Source organism: Nyctereutes procyonoides, unplaced genomic scaffold (genome assembly GCF_905146905.1).
Source record: "Nyctereutes procyonoides isolate TBG_1078 unplaced genomic scaffold, NYPRO_anot_genome, whole genome shotgun sequence".
In the NCBI taxonomy this organism is placed as follows: Eukaryota; Metazoa; Chordata; class Mammalia; order Carnivora; family Canidae; genus Nyctereutes; species Nyctereutes procyonoides.
The window spans coordinates 22,458,922-22,478,388 of NW_026575042.1; positions in this window are offsets into that span (position 1 = coordinate 22,458,922).

The window sequence follows — 19,467 nt, forward strand, 5'->3', positions numbered from 1 at the left end:
TTTTGTCTCATTTAATGTTCCTTATTTTGTTTTTGTTTCTTGACCTGAATTTAACTTTATCTGGCTATTAGGATTGCAATCACTGCTTTCTCATTTTTTTTTCTTATGCCTTTGTCCTTTATTTTTAGCATAGAGGTAAATTTTACTGTATGAGCCAGTTTGAAAATGTCTTTCCTTTAAAATAAACTTTAACTGTGGCTGATATGTTTGGTCACAACTATATATATTATTATTTAATAATCACTAGATTATGTTATATTTACTGTTTCTTTTTTTAAAAAGGTTTATTTATTTATGATAGGCAGAGAGAGAGAAAGAGGCAGAGAGAGAAGCAGGCTCCATACCGGGAGCCCGAAGCAGAACTCGATCCTGAGACTCCAGGATCGTGCCCTGGGCTAAAAGCAGGCCCTGAACCGCTGAGCCACCCAGGGATCCCTACTGTTTCTTTCTATATTTGATGTGTCTTCCTTGCTTTAAAAATTTCTTTTGTTAGGGGTGCCTGGGTGGCTCAGTCAGTTAAGCGTCTACCTTCAGCTCAGGTCACGATGCCAGCATCCTGGGATCAAATCCTGTATCAGGCTCCTTGGTCAGTGGGGATCCTGCTTCTTCCTCTCCCTCTGCTCTACCTCTCCCCCTACTTGTTCTCTCTCTCAAATAAATAAATAAAATCTTTAGCAAAAAAATTTCGATATTTTGAAGATTTGGGTTTTTTTTTTTTAATTTTTATTTATTTATGATAGTCACAGAGGGAGAGAGAGAGAGGCGCAGAGACATAGGCAGAGGGAGAAGCAGGCTCCATGCACCGGGAGCCCGATGTGGGATTCGATCCTGGGTCTCCAGGATCACGCCCTGGGCCAAAGGCAGGCGCCAAACCGCTGCGCCACCCAGGGATCCCAAGATTTGGGTTTTTGCTTTTGTTTGCTTTCAAGTGCCTTGATCTTCCTTTCTCTCATTTTTTGCTATCTTGTTGGCTAGTGTTCATTAGTATTCCTACACAATAGCCTAAAAGTTATTCTACGTTTTTCTCTCTCTCTTGTATCTTCCCATTTTTATTACGTTTTTAAATTTTAATTCCTGTGTTGTTAACATATAGTGTTATATTAGTTTCAGGTGTACAATACAGTGATTCAACTATTCCAGATATTACTCTGTTCATCATGGTGAGTGTACTGTTTCATCCTACATATCCTCCCATTTTTTAATTGCATCCTTTTTATTTTATCAGAGCATATATATATATATATATATATATATATATATATATTACTCTTTCACCTTTTGTTTTAGACTCAGTTCTATAATTAAATACATGAAACTAGTGGTCTGTTTGTCAAAATTTCCTCAGCCGTCTCTTGGTTGGATAAAGCTCTCCTCTGGTAGACTGCTCAAGGAGAGCATATGAGCACAGCATTCTCTGAGTGGTCCTTAGTTGTGGCTGTTTTTGTTGTTGTTTAAGATTTTATTTATTTATTCATGAGAGACATAGAGAAGTAGAGAATAGGTGGAGGAAGAAACAGGCTGTCTGTGGGGAGCCTGATGCGGACTTGATCCCAAGACCCCAGGATCACGACTTGAGCCAAAGGCAGATGCTCAGCCACTGGGCCACACAGGCATCCCTGATCCTGTGTTTAAAATTGTTTTCCATTAGGTTTGGTACTCAATAGAAAGGTTAACTGACCTTTGAAAATGCACCTTGCAGAAGTGGGAAGAACCTCTGTCTTGAGGCTATCCATCCAGTGCATTCTTTATTACACATGGAATTGATTCTCTGTTGGTGTTCATTTTGATTCTTTGAGAGCTTTGGAGGTTTCTATAATCAGGGCCCTTCCTATTATATAAAAAACTCTACCATAAGCTTTATGCTATGAAAGCAGCAGAGTGGGGAGGGGGGTAAAATTGTCAGGTGATAACAGAATATAATTACTGAAATTAAGTTGACATAGCATGGATATTCCTCCATTACTTTCTGTCTATCACCATCATGTCCCTTCATTCTCCTTCCACACTTACAGCCTCCTTCCTCTTCCTTCTAATACTGCTCTTGATGTTTATTTAAATTGAAATGACATGGTGGTTTCTAGTTTCTCATGTTAAGATTCTCCATGGTAGCAAGTATGGCTACATTTTTTCTCCACCTATGGTTCCCTTTCCTTCAGAATCCCAGCCCAGAAATATTTGAAATGTGACAACCTCCTGTTGGATCAGGTCATGTTTGAAGAATCAGGGAAGTAAGTTCACACAACTAGTATAGTTTAAAATAAAACAGAAAAAAATCTCTTTTAAATTATTCTGCAAAGCATTATATGATAGCTTAAAGGTTAACATAATTTAGCTGCGTAAGTATACTCTTCTGAGCTGTGGCTATTTGTATACATTTTAGTTTGTCTTAGAAACCAATGTTATTGTAAGAAAAATAGAATTTAACTTAAAAAATTCAATTTACACTCGTTCTTGTCAAAGCAATTGGGGAATCTACTCAATGTCTAAATTTTAGAAATCTACTCTTGATTTTAAAATGTTTCATTTGCCAATTTATACATGGCTATATTTGCCAGGGTTCTCCAATGAGAAACAGAACCAGTAGGAGAGATGGAGAGAGAGTGAGAGAGAGTGAGGGAGATTGATTATAAGGTGACTGCTTATGTGATTATGGAGCCTAAGAGGTTCCATCATCTCCTGTCTGCAAGCTGGAAAACCAGGAAAGTGGGTGGTGTAGTTCAGAGGCCTGAGAGCTGGGAAGATGATGGTGTAGATTCTGCTCAAAGTCTGATGGCTTCAGAGTTAGGAGCACTGAAAGCAGATTGATGTTCTAGCTTGGGGTCAGAGTGAATTCAGTCTTCCTTTGTCTTTTGTTCTATTCAGGATTTCAACAGATTAGATGATGCTTACCCACATTGGGGAGGAATATCTGCTTTATTCATTCCACCAATTCAAATCTTAATCTCTTCTGGAAATACCTTCAAGAAACCCCCAGAAATAATGTCATCCTGTGGTCCAGTCAAGTTGACACATAAAATTAACCAAGTTTTTAATTTTTAATTTTAATTTTTTTCAGTTTCAAATTTTAAATACAATGCTTATAAAAATACTATATTGGATTTGTATGATGATATTTATTAGCACATACTTCTCCCTCCCCCTTCACAGGGATTAATATCAAAATAGATTTACATATCATTGTATCTCCTCATTCTATCCTCTCAGCAACCATCTAATTTAGAACTCCCAGTCTAGTTCTGGGTGAACTGAGATGCAGAAGTTTTGTGATTTACCCAACGTCTCATATTAGGACAGAGAGGGAAGAAAATAACTGAGATTTTGCTATTGGTGTACTTTTAACCTTGGTGGTTTGAGATTTTAGAAGTCCCAGCATGTGTTTACCAAATGGTACACATTTAGAAACAGCACATCCTTTTACACTGGTAATAGGATGAAACAAAATTTTCCACACAACTACCCATTTATGCTAGCTGAGAGCTTACACTTATTTTTATTGAAATAATTATTCAACCAGGGTGGAGTAGGGGCTGGTGAGATCACAGTAGGATGGGAGGAGTGAGTGGACTTCCTGGCATCAGTTGATAGCTTACAGATCTTACACAGTAGATGTGCAAACTTCACCCAAACATATAGTTGATGGAGGAATTAAAATACCATGCCTTCATACTTCAGGCAAAAACATAGGCAATTGGATATAGAGCCAAATTTGAGTATTAAAAATATACAAATAGTTAAAGAATTCCAAGTGTTTTATAGTACATGGATATTAAAGTCAATTTACATGGTAAACTATACACCGGTAAATGAATATTAACGCTCTTACTGTGCAAATGCAGTGGACTGTGGACTGTGGATCCTATTCTCTAAATAGAAAAAGAAATTTCATCTGTTGAATTTTCATTTTAAAAAAGAACTAAATTTACAATTTTCCACATCATTTTCTATTCTTGAGAATTTCCACTGACACCACAGAAATGGCATGTCACTGACATTTAAAACAAACAAATAGGAAATAATTTAATCCATGTCATGCCCAAACCCTTATTTTATATTGGAAAGTACTATTATTACATTCAGAGACACTTTCAGTTTTGAGCCAGAGAAGAGGGACAGGGACTCTGAGCAGCATTTCAATGGAAAAATAGTTCCTTTGCTTTCACACATACCTGGGTCTTTTAGCTAAGGGGTCATACAAGCTCCCTGTTTCACCTATCTTATGTTACTTAATGACTTAAAACAACTGTGTTTTTGTTTACTCTTCTGAGAATCAGGAATTGAGACAGAGCAAAAGATGGATTGTATCTTTCCATGTTGGTTCGGACTTCTGCTGCTGAAGTGCATAGTTGGGACTGTGTCTGGCTCCTCCATTGACATCATATACCTAGGGCCTTAGTTCTGGCTTTTGGCTAATTTCTTTCATTCTTTGTCACTTAGCCCCTCTATATAGTTAAATTGAGCTTCTTAATAGTTGTGATAAGAACTCTCAAGAGGAAATGTTCTAGGTAGGGAAATATAATGAGCAAGTGCTTATCAAGCCTTATCAAGCTTGTGTCACACTTACTAATTGACCAAAGCAAGACATGTGACCAAGCTAAGAGCTTGGGAGGGGACGATACAAGGGATGAGTATGGGAGGATTGGTTCATTGAAGGCTACCAGTTTAACAGTTTTTCTCAACTTCATAACCTCTGGACTGAATGTCTGTGTCCCCGCAAAATTCATATGCTGAATCCTAATGCTCAATGTGAGGGTATTAGGAGGTGGGACCTTTAGGAAATGCTTAGGTCGTGACAGGAAGGCTCTCCTGAATGGGATTAGTGCTTTTATAAAAGAGATCCCATACAGCTCCCTAGCTTTTTCTACCATAGAAGGACACAACAAGAAGTCAGCAGTCTGTATCTGGGAAGAGGGCCTTCACCAGAATCCAGCAATGCTGGCACTTTGGTCTTACACTTCTAGAGAATTGTGAGAAATTCATTTCTGTTACTGATAAGCCACCCAGTCTGCAATATTTTGCCATTTAGCTATAGCAGCCTGAACAGACTAAGACAGAAGTTAACTCTAGTTTGGGATTAGAACAATGTCACTCAATCTATAAAGTCACAGAATTAAAAAAAAAATGAGTCTACTTGGAAGAGCCTATATGCATGTCCTATCCTTGATAAGTATATTACTTGATGTACCTTGAAGAAACCTCTAGGTTTGGAGAGCAAGGCTGGATAACCCTTATTCTGTGCAAAGTCAATGATGTAAATGCACCCCAACACAGTAATCATTTACTCCTGACCTGCAATCAGTATCTTCTCCTTGGAGGCTCCACATTTACTTCCATACCTGAACTTTTATACTTTGTCTTCTGCCTCATAATATGGCAAATCTTTAGAACACCATGATGGTATTTTGCATTTTGTTAAAAAAAATCTATCTTTGGCCTTTGGGCATTATTTCGCGATTCTCAGAGAAGATTCTTAATCTATCCGAACCTTAGCATTCATTATTCTAGGGGACTGAATATAAAAATCAAAAGAATTCTTAACAATTGCTTAAGGATATTTTTTGAGTCTGCCAATTTTCATGGCATTGTTTTTCAACCATTTATGTAGATAGAAATGCCTTTAAAATTGAATGAGAATCCTCTCCACATCTGGTGTCCAGGACCTGAAGCTTTCATATAATCTGATTGATTAGTAGCCAGGACTATCAGCTACACCGCTCCCTTTGCTAACAAGTACTTTGTAATGTTCCTTTACTATCCTGAAATGAAAATCATATATTTACTGAATTATCTCTACACATTTAAAATTAATATAATTCTCAGGCCCCCTTGGTGGCCCAGTTGGTTAAGTGTCTGATTTCAGCTCAGGTCATGATCTCAGGATCCTGAGATCCAGCCGGGCATTAGGCTCTGCACCCAGTGAGGAGTCTGCTTCTCCCCCTCTCTCTCTCTCTCTCTCTCTCCCTCTGCCCCTCTCCCTGCTTATGCACTCTCTCATATAAAAACATCTCCAAAAAAATAATAGACTTCTCAAATTATAATGTAAACTTAAAAGGAATGTAATTTGGAGTAAAGTAGTAGGTTTTTCAATACACAAACCCTGAGGTACTTCTGAACTAGAAGATAAATTAACTAGCCAGATGTTTCTACCTAATTGTAGAGTCCCTGAAATGCGGCAGCTACAAATACAGATTAATATATATAGGAGTTTGTACTGAAGCCCCAGATATCATGAACAGCATTGCTGTTGTCATGTACTTTTCTGAAATAGCTAACAATTCTACGTAAAATTCCTTATGAAACAAAGCAAGATCTTGACTCTATAAATACAGTAGTTACATTTCTTCAGCTTTCAGCATACATTTAAATAGTGTTAAAATACTTTGAGTTTATTATGAAAAGTTGCTAGTTTTAGGCACAGATAAATACAATCAGGCTTTTTCCCGACTTGACTGGTGAGTAATTCTTCAAAAGCCATGCACAATACAGAACATTTCTTTATTGTGCCAGTGGTTTCAAAAATTCCAAGATGTCCATCGTCATAGCCTCCCATCCAATAAATGTCTATTTGTACCCACCAATCAACATACCAATAAAATGTCTGATTTCCATGCAGAGAATGATACCACTATACTAAGGACTACTTATCAAATTAAATTATCTGACTGCCTGTCAGATCCAGGTTGGTGCTTCCAAGGGAAGCTAGGTTCAGCACAGATAGAAGGAATTCATCTTTTGAATTGACCTAATAGATCAGTTCTTAGATAGCTAAATCTCCTTATAATTTGGAATTGTGTAAATATTTTCCGAACATGCATCCTATTTTCACTGTTTAATCACACTGACAAAAACACTTAATTATGTTTAGCCTAAGTCTTGTTTTAGATAAAAGCAGAGTTCCTCCTGTAGAACTAAAAATCATCAGTGGCATCTTAAAATCCACATTCCTATACTTAAAGACGGATTAATTTCTTAGCTTTTACTTCACCAGAGAGAAGAATGTGACTATACAGTAGTAGGCCCCATTAATAGTTGGGCCTTCTTTATCACTATTGCCACACTGGCAAAACAAGAGCTATTTTACTAAAAAAAACTTAAGAAATCCATTTTTGTTATTTTAGTGTCACATCATGTCTTTAAAAGGTCTGTGTCATCTAGCTTTTTTTCTGCATTATTGAGAAGGAGAAAAAGATGTTGGGAGCTGAATATTATTGGGGACTTATGCCTCCAAGACTAATACAAGATTATCAACTTCTGTGTTACTATAACCATTCCTACCTCAAAGGTTAACACAAGTAGATAACTCTAAGGGAGAGGGGATTTGAAGACATTGTTAGAGTCCTGAGTCATTTGTCCAGAAAGAAGTACTGGTGTTTCTTTCCTCTTTATAATGGAAGAGTTTGTAATTTTGTTTCAGGGCATGGCATGAGTACATGGGTTTCTAATGGGTTCAGTGAGTACCTTGGATGTAGCCATGTCTTGCTGTGATGAGGGATAGCTTTGTAAAATTGTAGGGCATACCCCTAGTGGCAGAAGAGACTGCAGGCTTGGCCCAGAGATTGGAAGAACAGTGGAAAAGGTTTATTTAGAGTGACTGGAAAGATCTAGAATAGAAACGCAAATCTACATGGCTGAAGTCAGTTTTGGTGAACAATAAAATGTTTTCATGTTTGTATATCCCTAATTTCACCCTGCTTACTAAATTGTCTGTGCATGGATTGACACATTGAAACAATGTTGGTAGTAGTAGGTTTTGTGTGGACTCTGGGGGCATTTACTTCAATAAAATGTTTCTGTTAAATACCTTTCTTCACTGAAATACCATGAATCTATTTTTATACTAACATTTATGTACTCTTCATTACAGAATAGCATGCTTGTCAATAATTGCTTTGTTGAACAGTGATTCATAAAAATGCCTAAATCATCTTGCCACGCTTTGTGGAAAGTCTAATACCATCCCTGTTTTTCTGTCAAATTTCATGGTAATTTCTGTCTCTGATGTTCTGTGTCCAATAAATATTTGTTTTCCATATCTCTGTCTTACTGTTATTTCTTTATCTTCGATATGACATTTGCTCAAGGGGACTTGGCTTTTTTTCTTTTTTTAGGTTCATGTACACACACACACACACACACAGTCACTGTGTGTTTAACAGATATTTTTTGGAAAGTTTTGGGAGTAGAGAATTTTCATGTAGGAAGTGCAAGTAATTTAAAACTGAGCATTTAAAATCTGTCTTTGAATGTCCTTCAAACATTCTACCAACTTGTTCTGCCATTTACTTTTATGCAGTTGGCTCTTCTGTTCAGAAGTTAAAAGGGACCGAAACAAAGATTCTCATTTTCATGTTCAGAATAGTTCAGCCCATGATAGAACTTACCCCTAAAACTCCTTTTCTGAACTTTTTTGTATATATCTAGTATTCCCTGTGGATCTTAGCCTGTACCTATACCCATCCCCTGAACCACACACACACGTTATCACTGGTATTGGCAAAGGGCCTGAGAGCAGTACATTTTATTTTATCACTGATATTAGGCTACTAATATCAGGTTTAGGTAAAAATTAATATCTGCCTAGAGCCTATCCTATCCTCTAAGCAGATATTAATTTTTACCTAAACCTTATATTTAGTATATAATTATCATTACTACTCATTGATATAAAAATGGAAAATTCTTGAAAATTAAATTAATGTTCTTTCACTTGCAAATGACAGAAATTCCAAACTATTATAGATATTTATTGATATTTTCCTATTTTAAGTGCCAGTCACATAGTTTGACCCTAAAAGCTCTAGCCAACATTTTCTTGTTTCAGAAAGATTCCTAAAAAACTACTGTTGTTCCAGTAGCCCGGGTGGCTTAGCAGTTTAGCGCCGCCTTCAGCCCAGGGCCTGATCTTGGGGACCCAGGATGGAGTCCAGCGTCGGGCTCCCTGCATGGAGCCTGCTTCTCCCTCTGCCTGTGTCCCTGCCTCTCTCTCTCTCTCTCTCTCTCTGGGTCTCTCATGAATAAATAAATAAAATCTAAAACAAAACAAAACAAAACAAAACAAAACTACTGTTGTTCTTTTTTGGCCTTTGAATCCCTATCTACAAAATGAACATCTGGATCTCCAAGATTCTTCCGTGTCTGTTTGTGATACTATGACTAATACTTTTCCCCCTTCCCTTTAACTATGGAGTTAAAGGCTGTGCACTTCTTAAACTGTGTGTATCTTATGGCGAAGCAGCCAAGGGAAAGTTTCAAAGGGCCGTAAGTAACTCTAAACTATCCTGTAAAGACAGACCACAAAGACTTATCCAGCTATTCCCTTACTGGTCTTGAGTAGAGTTTGTGCAAGTCCTGAGGCGGTCTGTGTTCTTGGAAAATCTACATATCTTTAATTATGATGATGACAATGGATCCTTCTCCTTTCCCTCTTTAATTATCGCATTATTCAAAATGCCAGACGTTTCCCCTCATTCATTACACTGAGCACCATAAACGTCATATAGAAGCTCTCGTGTATTAATTATCATTTCCTTTATTTGTGTTAATTAGGTTAAACATAAGAGATTAAAACAAACTTACAAACATTATTTTGGAAAGGTTTTACATTTGACTACCAGGTTGAAATAACAAATCTTTTACACATAAAACCAAAGAGAAAATGAATCATTACCTATTTCCACTCCATTCTACATTTATTATTTGTTAATTCATTTATTTAATACTCATTAGTGTATGTCCACTTACTCCTAAAAAAAAGCATTTGGTGAAACTCAACAGATACATCTGTATCTATCTATTTACCTATCTATATTTAAGGAGTATTTAAAATGATTAAATAAGAATTCATCTTTAACAACTTGCATGGAACCTGCCTCCATTTGGTTTGGGCAACAGGAATTTGGGTAATACGTAATTGTTTACAAAGATATGACTTTTTCATATGGGGTTTTCCTATATTTTCAATTCTCATTGTGATAGGACATGGATTGTATATTTTGTTGGCAAATTTTCCAATGACCTCATCTTCCACGAATGCCAACATACTATGGATATGAAATAAATATTCCTCATTGGTATTTGTCTCTTCCTAGTAACCACATCAAATCATAGAGCTGAAAAGGCAAAACCACGTAGTTTTGGCAGCAAGTGGTTGATTCCCTACTGATGTTACTACCTCTATTGGCTTTCTCTCTTACTTAAATCCTATTATGATTTCAGCTTTTATGTAAATGAAAATTCTCATTAGATTAGGAGTTAATTTCTATAACATATTTTGAGATGCTATTTAGCACAAGATCAACCCTTGGTAAGAACGAGATTCTGACCAAGCAAAACAGAATTCACTGTAATCAGCTATAAGATTGTGTCAGAACATCTATGCCTACAAAACGTCTGCTATGCACACCCTTGTTATGTGCTGTGTTTTATACACATTAAAACTTTTAATTGAAAATTCTACAAAGCTGGTATGTATGTGTTTATTTCCAAGATTTTGTGTTTTATTTTGTGTTTATTTCAAGATTTTATTTATTTGAGAGAGAGAGAGTGAGAGAGAGCCCAAGTGGGGAGCCTGACATGGGGTTCAATCCCAGAACTCCAGGATCATGACCTGGCATGACCATGGCCTGAAGGCAGTCATTTAACCAACTGAGCCATGCAGGTGCCTCTGAAGCTGATATTATTTTAAAGCTGAGGAGAAGAAGGCTCAGAAAAATAGGGGACTCTCTAAGATTACATTTTATAAATTAGTAATTTTTGTTAGTTATTAACAAATATAACAAATAATTTCACTCACAGTTTAAAAATATTCATTATTGGTGTATGGAAATGCAACAAATTTCTGCACACTGATTTTATATCCTGTGACCTTGCTGAATTCATGTATGAATTCTAGCAATATTTTTGTGGAGTCTTTGGGTTTTCTATGAAGTATCATGTTTTTTGCAAATAGTGAAAGTTTGACTTCTTCCTTGCCAATTTGGATGCCTTTTATTTCTTTTTGTTGTCTGATTGCCTTGGCTAGGACTTCTAGTACTCTGTTAAATAGTAGTGGCAAGAGTGGACAATCTTGTTCTGGACTATAGGGGAAAGGCTCTCAGTTTTTCCCCATTGAGGATAACATTAGCCGTGGGTCTTTGGTATATGGCCTTTATAGTGTTGAGGTATGTTCTATCTATCCCTATTTTACTGAAGATTTTTTATCAAGAATGGATGCTATATTTTGTCAAATGCTTTTCCTGCATCTATTGAGAGGATCATATGATTCTTATTCTTTCTTTCATTAATGTGGTGTATCATGTTGATTCATTTGCAAGAATTGAACCACCCCTACAGCCCAGGAATAAATCCCACTTGATCATGGTGAATAAGTTTTTAAATGTACTATTGAATTCAATTTGCTAGTATTTTATTGAGAATTTTTGCATTCATATTCATCAGAGATATTGGCCTGCAATTCTCCTTTTTAGTGGAGTCTTTGTCTGGTTTTGGAACCAAGATAGCTTCACAGAATGAATTTAGAAGTTTTATTTCTATTTCTAGTTTTTGGAATAGTTTGAGAAGAATAGACAACCTTTTTTAAAAATGTCTGGTAGAATTTCCCAAGGAAACCATCCAATTCAGGATTTGTATTTGTTGGGAGATGTTTGATTATAGATTCAGTTTCTTTGCTGGTTATGGGTCTGTTCAAATTTTCTTTCTCCCTGCTTCAGCTTTGGTAATTTGTAAGTTTTTAGGAATTTGTTCCTTTCTTCCTGGTTGCCCAGTTTGTTGGCATATACTTTTTCATGGTATTCTTTTATAATTGTTTATATTTCTGTGGTGTTGGTTGTGACCTCTTGTCTTTCATTTGTGATTTTATTTAGGTCCTTTCTCTCTCTCTCTCTCTCTCTCTTTTTGATAAGCCTGGCTAGGGGTTTATGAATTTTATTAATTCTTTTAAAGAACCACCTCTTAGGGGATCCCTGGGTGGCGCAGCGGTTTGGCGCCTGCCTTTGGCCCAGGGCGTGATCTTGGAGACCCGGGATCGAATCCCACGTCGGGCTCCCGGTGCATGGAGCCTGCTTCTCCCTCTGCCTGTGTCTCTGCGCCTCTCTCTCTATCTCTCTCTCTCTCTCTGTGTGACTATCATAGATAAATAAAAATTAAAAAAAAAAAAAAGAACCACCTCTTAGTGTCATTAATCTGATTCCACTGACTTTTGTTGTTGTTGTCTCTATACCATTTATTTCTGCTTTAATCTTTATTATTTCCCTTTTTCTGCTGGCTTTAGGCTTTATTTGCTGTTCCTTTTCTAGCTCCTTTAGGTGTTAGGAATGCCTTGCTGAATCCCAAAGGTTTTGCACTATCATGCTTTCATTTTCATTTGTTTCCATGTACTTTTAAGTTCTTCTTTAATTTCCTGGTTAACCCACTCATTCTTTAGTAGGATGTTCTTTAATCTCCATATATTTGAAGTCTTTCCAACTCTTTTCTTGTGGCTGACTTCTATTTTCATAGCATTATAGTCTGAAAATACGTTCAGAAATTTGTCACATTTCTATACACCAATAACAAAGTAGCAGGAAAAGAACTCAAGGAATCAATCCCATTTGCAATTGCACCAAAACCATAAGATATGTAGGAATAAATCTAACTAAGGAGATGAAAGATTTGTACTCTGGCAACTATAGAACATTTATGAAAGAAACTGAAGAGTATACAAAGAAATGAAAAACCATTTCATGCTCATGGATTGGAAAAACAAATATTGTTAAAATGTCTACAATACCTAAAGCAACCTACACATTTATGCAATCCCTATCATAATACCACCAGCATTTTTCACAGAGTTAGAACAGACAATCCTAAAATTTTTATGGAACCACAAAAAGACCCCAAATGGCCAAAGCATTGTTGAAAAAGAAAAGCAAAGCTGAAGGCATTACAATTCTAGTTATATTGCAAAGCTGTAGTCATCAAGACAGTATGGAACTGGCACAAAAAACAGAGACATAGATCAATGGAACAGAATAGAGAACTCAGAAATGGATCCACAATCATATAGTCAACTAATCTTTGACAAACCAGGAAAGAATATCCAATGGAAAAGAGAGAGTCTCTTCAACAAATTGTATTGGGAAAACTGAATAGCAACTTGCAGAAGAATGAAATTGGACCACTTTATTACATCATATACAAAAGTAAATTAAAAATGGATGAAAGACCTAAATGTGAGACAGGAAACCATTGAAATCCTAGAGAAGAACACTAGCAGCAACCTCTTTGACCTTGGCCATAGCAACTTCTTATTAGACACATTGCTAGAGCAAGGGAAACAAAAGCAAAAAATGAACTTTGGGACTTCATCAAGATAAAAGTGTTCTGCACAATGAAGGAAACAATCAACAAAACTAAAAGGCAGCCCATGGAGAGGGAAAAGATATTTGCAAATGACCTAGCTGATAAAGGTTTAGTATCCAAAATCTATAAAGAACTTACCAAACTCTACACCCAGAAAGCAAATAATCCAGTAAAGAAATGGACAGTAGACATAAATAGACACTTAACAGAGAAGACTTCCAGATGGCTAACACACAAATGAAAAGATGCTCAATGTCACTCATAATCAGGGAAATATAAATCAAAACCACAATGAGATACCACCTCACACCTGTCAGAATCGCTAAAGTCAACAACACAAGAAACAGGCGAAGATGTGGAGAAAGAACACTCCTGCACTGTTGGAGGGACTGCAAACTGGTGCAGCCACTCTGGAGAAGAGTTTGGAGGTTCCTCAAAAAGTTAAAAATAGAACTTCCCTGTGATCCAGCAATTGCACTACTAGATACAAAAATACAGATTCAAAGGGGCACATGCACCCTAATGTTTATAGCAGAATTATCAATAATAGCTCAATTATGGAGAGAACCAAATATCCATCAACTGATGAATGGATAAAGAAGTGGTATACACATACTCACAATAGAATATTATATTACTCAGCCATTGAAAATAGTGAAATCTTGCCATTACTAATGATGTGGATGGATCTAGAATGTATTATACTAAGCAAAATCAGTCAGAGAAAGACAAATGCTGTATGATTTCATTCATATATGGAATTTAAGAAAGAAAACAGATGAACATAGGGGAAGGGGGAAAAGAGAAAAAAAGAGAGAGGGAAACATGCCATAATGGACTCAATGACTGAGAATAAACTGATGGTTGATGGAGAGAAGTAAATGGGAGATGGGCTAGCTGGGTGATGGGTATTATAGAAGTCACTTGTGATAAGTACTGGGTATTATACGTAAGTGATGAATCACTGAATTCTACTCCAGAAACTAGTATTGCATTATATGTTAACCAACAAAATAAAAAAATTTCAGGAGTAGGCAGTGTGATTTGTATAGAGCCTCCAATAAATCATCAATGGACTCATACTCTTTCTTTCCCTGATCTGCCAACCTGTATACTTGACATTCATCCTCAGGTTTGCCTACCTACCCAAAATTTCTGTGAGTTATGGAATACCTATATTCCACTCAGAAATTAGGAGAAACTATGAGGGAGGATAGAGCTGGTTCTTTGCACTTGTGTGTTTCCCTCTTAAATTCTTTTCTTGGAAGCTTCCCCCCCCCCCTCAACTCTATAGTGCCATTGGTTAATGATAGCATCATAGGAATGAGCGCAGTGCTACTTGTAGGGAGAATGGGAGGAAGAAAAAAATCCGTTTCTAAAGCAAAGTCTGAGATGGATTTGAGCAGACAATGAATAATCTCTGCCACACACAGCTAGAAAGCAGTATATTCAGGATCTTAATCCAGATCTCACTGATTTACTGACTCATATCACACAGCCTCTCACACATAATAAAAGCACCCAGAATTAAGAAACCAATCTTCAATCTATTTCTTTGTGTGAATATTACAATTTCAGCATAAATTGAGAATAATTAATGTCTGTCGAGTAAATGAATGAATATGGAAGTGCAAGAAAAAGAGAAGGTTGGATTAGTGGAGTTGCACCCACTAGTAAGTTAGGTGATATTTATTCCTCTATATACTATTTTTATTTTATAAATAATTGAGGTAGAGCTTAGGAGGGATTGGTACTTGTGGTGAGAAATGAAGAAACAAACTGAATTCTCAAATCTGAATGTTGTGCATATGTTATTTTTAACAATTATCACTTAAAGCATATATGTAAAAACCTTTGAAATCTACAAGGCACTGAAAAGCTACTGGCTTCATTTCATATTCAATCTTTCACTTATTCATCCGGTTTTGAACGACTCATCTACTGGTATGCAGAAATCTATTTCTTCTTTTAATGATTATGCATTTGATAAGTTTTTGATAGCTAAAGTCTCAAAATCTCTAGTGTGAAGTGCAAAATGAGATGGATAAGTAAAACAATTACTGAGTATTTCAGAAACATTTTTTTCAATTGCTATAAAAGCAATTATCAGGATTGTCCCCTTGATTTTCATTTCAAACATGTTTGTCAATGAAATTAAATCAACTGTTCAGCTCTTGATTATTCTGTATTTTAAGTTAAACACACACATACACAGAGTCATATATTTAACCTAATCTAATTATTTTATGAACTTTTCATTGTCTAGTGAGTTCAGTTACTCTCAACGAAAATGCTGAATTTGGCCTTTGGAGAAAATTATTTATGTGTGAAGGTACACCTAAATTTGGCACACAGGGAGGAAAGCAGCAGACTATTTCAAGCATACTCAGCTCTGAGGTGTTTGTACTTGAAGCAGATTCCAGAATAAACCAATACCTTCTTCACTTAGTTAAATCCATCACAGTCAGGAATGCCATAAGACTGCCCACATGTCTTTGATGCAGTAACATTATGCTGTGTCAAATATTGCTGAAAATAGATGAGCTGCTGATTAGGACTTGGAAATGATTTTATAATGTGGAACCTCAGGTTATACTGACATTTGTTGAGTAATAATCTGCCTCCTTAATTTGTTGGCAAGCTTTATCCAAAGCTTCAGGTTTCTTTAATGGCTATATATGCCATGCAAGTTATTAGGCCAGTTCTAAGGGTTGGAGTTGTTTCACAATAATAACTAAAACTAAATGTTACAAATACAAAGGTAGAAATGAATTACCACAAGCAAGGCAAGCATGTTTTCATTTCTGATAACAAATGTCACATGCCTCATTTTCTATTTGCTGGAAAAAAATTTGATTTTGCTGGAAGAGAATTTAAAAAGGGAAATGAACAAAAGGAATGGAATGCATGCGGCTGGTTCTGGGTAGCATGACACTTGCAGAAATCATATGAGTGTTAGGAAATATATAACGGGGTGAGATTTACCTCCAAAATGCAGAGCCATCTCATCTTAAAGTGGTAACAAGAATAGAAAGCTAGTTAATGCCTCTATCTTGCTGCTCCTGTTACTGCTGTGTTGCTATATTCTCATTCTTGAGACCACAGTTGTAGGATATTTTAATCCTCTTCTTTCCTTGCTTCATTTAACAACAGCTGGCAGTAGATGCCTATTTCAGTTACCTGGTCCTGTCAACCTGTATCAGTCACTAGTGCCAGCACTCAGAAGGTAATCACTTAACCAGGCATCACATCAACTAGTCATTCAAAATAAAGGATCTTTCCAATTTAGAATAAATCAGCTCTTGAGGGAATTGGTTGTTAAAAAAGTTAGCACCCTGCCTCTTATACAGACACACACATACACACACACACATACACCACCCCTCTTTTTCAGCTGACTCTATTGCTCTTGGTCCCAAGGTTAAATAGCAGTGCTGGATAACTGAGAGAGAATAATAAATTCATCAGATGAAAATGACTTATGGGGATGTTGCATGTAGTGTGAAGGCATGTAGCTTGAAATTGGTAACTACATAGCATCCCTGATAACCATCTTTAGAAAGCTTCAGTCCTAATGGTCAAAAAGTTAATGCCTGTGGATTAGGTGTTTTGTCACAGTCCAAGAACAGCAGTTTGTACACGTACACATTCTCTGCATTTGAGCACTGAGAAGTGCAACGTGCATACGTTGGTCTCTTATCCTAAAGACAGGCAAGTCAGAAGTTAGGCTGGGAAGCCCTCAATGGGATTGTACACTTGAAAATAACAATTGTTCAATATTTCATCACAAAGAAAGACAGAAAATATAGCTTCACCATTAAGAATTACATTGGCTAAAATAAAGAAGCCCATAGCCCCCTTAAAATGATAAATGGAAAAAAGTCATCCTAGCTATGTGTAAAAATTACATTGATAGCACAGTTTCCTAAAATGTATTGTGCTGTCAGATCAAGCTTTGAGATGTCAACTAAAATATTCTTTTCTAATTAAAAATCAATACATATTAATTGTGGAGTGTTCAGAAACACAGATAAGTACAAAGGGGAAAATTACCATTTTTCTTTTATTTTTTTAATTTTTATTTATTTATTTATTTTAATTACCATTTTTCTTAAGTCTAGATAACCTATGCAAATATCTTGGGACATTTTCTTTCAGATGTCTCTCTCACTTTGCCTCTCTCACATGTCTTTATAATCACATTTTATACCTTCTTTTTCCCTCAACATTAAACTTTAATGTACATTACCACGTATTCTTCAAAATCATGATAGTATGTGGTTGTAAAATATTGATTCTATTTTAAAGAATAGAAACAACTCAACCATCTTTCATCTTTGGACAATATTGCAGACTGAATTCCCTAGGAAACCAACTTTGAGACAGAAATTAGTATTCAAGAGACTAATTAGGGGATGCTCTCTGAATTTACACTAGTGTAGAAAGGAAATAAAATAGGATTGGGCAGAGTAAGAAGTTGGTCCATGATGCAATCATAGCAAAAGACTCAAATGACACCAAAATACTGTGAGCTTCAATTGCAACTTCATAGTTATTCCCAGATTACTTAAAGGGACTGAGTCTTCATACGCACATTTCATCAAATGCAGGCAACCCAAAATAGTGGTGAGGTGTTGTTGAAGCAACTTTCTTCAGCTAAGGGCAACTAAATAGCATCTGCTATAGCAATTTTAGAAAGCTCACACTATTATGTCCAGATAGTTTAAACATTTTGGTTAAATGTTTTGCATAGACCAAATCCAGTCTATCTGCCAGCAGTACTCCTAGCAGCTAGGGAAATATGTTAGTTCATTCTGAAGTTTATCTGGATGACAAATCATGCCTTCTAAGTCCACATCTTGCATTGTTCAAATATACTTCCTTGTTTAATTTCTGGAAGCAATTCTTTCAAAATTATGATTATCTTCTCTTCCTGGAGTAAATTTATAAAAGGAAGATTAGTGAGATAAATGATCATTCCTGCCATCAAAACTGGTCTTTTAAAACTGATATTTAATCATTTCTTTCTTTTATTAACCATTCCAGTTTCTTCTCACCCTCTCTGCTGGTTGACCCAGATCCTCATTCCTAAAGGATCTAATTCTCCTTTCTGCACGCCTTAGGGAATTATCTAGATGCTGAACATATTCAGCTATACTCCTTGTAAGAGTAGCCTACTTCCTCCAGTTGATTAGGGTCAATTACTCCTATTAGTTGCCAATAGTCTCTAAGCACCTTAAGAATTCTGATGTAGCTGGTAGTAACCTTACCTTAAAGATCAGTAGAATTCCTTCTGGTAGAAGAACTACCATTTGGGAGCGAGGACCTGTAAACCTCCAGAATCTGGAATGTGGGAATGGAAAACAAAATTTTCATGAATGGGTTATTCAGTGGTGGTTAGTGAAGCTGCTCCTATTTGAACCCTTTGGTTTATGGGAGCCTACATTCTACTTTTGGGGCCAGAGCATACTATAATGCAATTGATTTAGAGTATACTGTGCATAAAATCTCATCCTTATAGGGTATTATCTTTAAACTGTTGATTCAACCATACTTTTAGCATGGGGTAAGAACAGAAGGCAACCAAGCAGAAAGCTAGAGAAGTTAGATTGCCCAGCAAGAGGTGATAAATTGCAATGTCATCACAACAAAGTCTTAACAAACCATAGGGGATCTCTTAGGTTCTAAAAGTGAGACAGACTTTCAATGCGATCTCAAAGAGAGACAAAGAGGTTGGCCCTTTATATCCTCACATCAGCCAGTCAGTGGATATAGGATGCTTCAGGGATGAAAGTATGCTGTTGGACAAGATGACTCTTTTTAGATGAAGGCAATTCTTAAATGGAGCTGAGGGCTGTCAACTGGCAATACTCTAAGCAGTTGGGAGAGTAAATAGATCTTCTATTCTACATAGATGGATGGTGCAACACAGTGTCACTACATATAACTAAGGCATGCACAATTTTGATAAATGTTTTGATAAATATTCATAAGTAGATATCCTGGTGATATGATTTTTTTATTATATAAGCTTTATTTTTGCTAGTTTTCAATTTTTGATTAAAAGAAAACCTGCCATAATAAACCCTTTAAAAATGAAATGTTGACATCAGAAGACATTCTTATATTTAG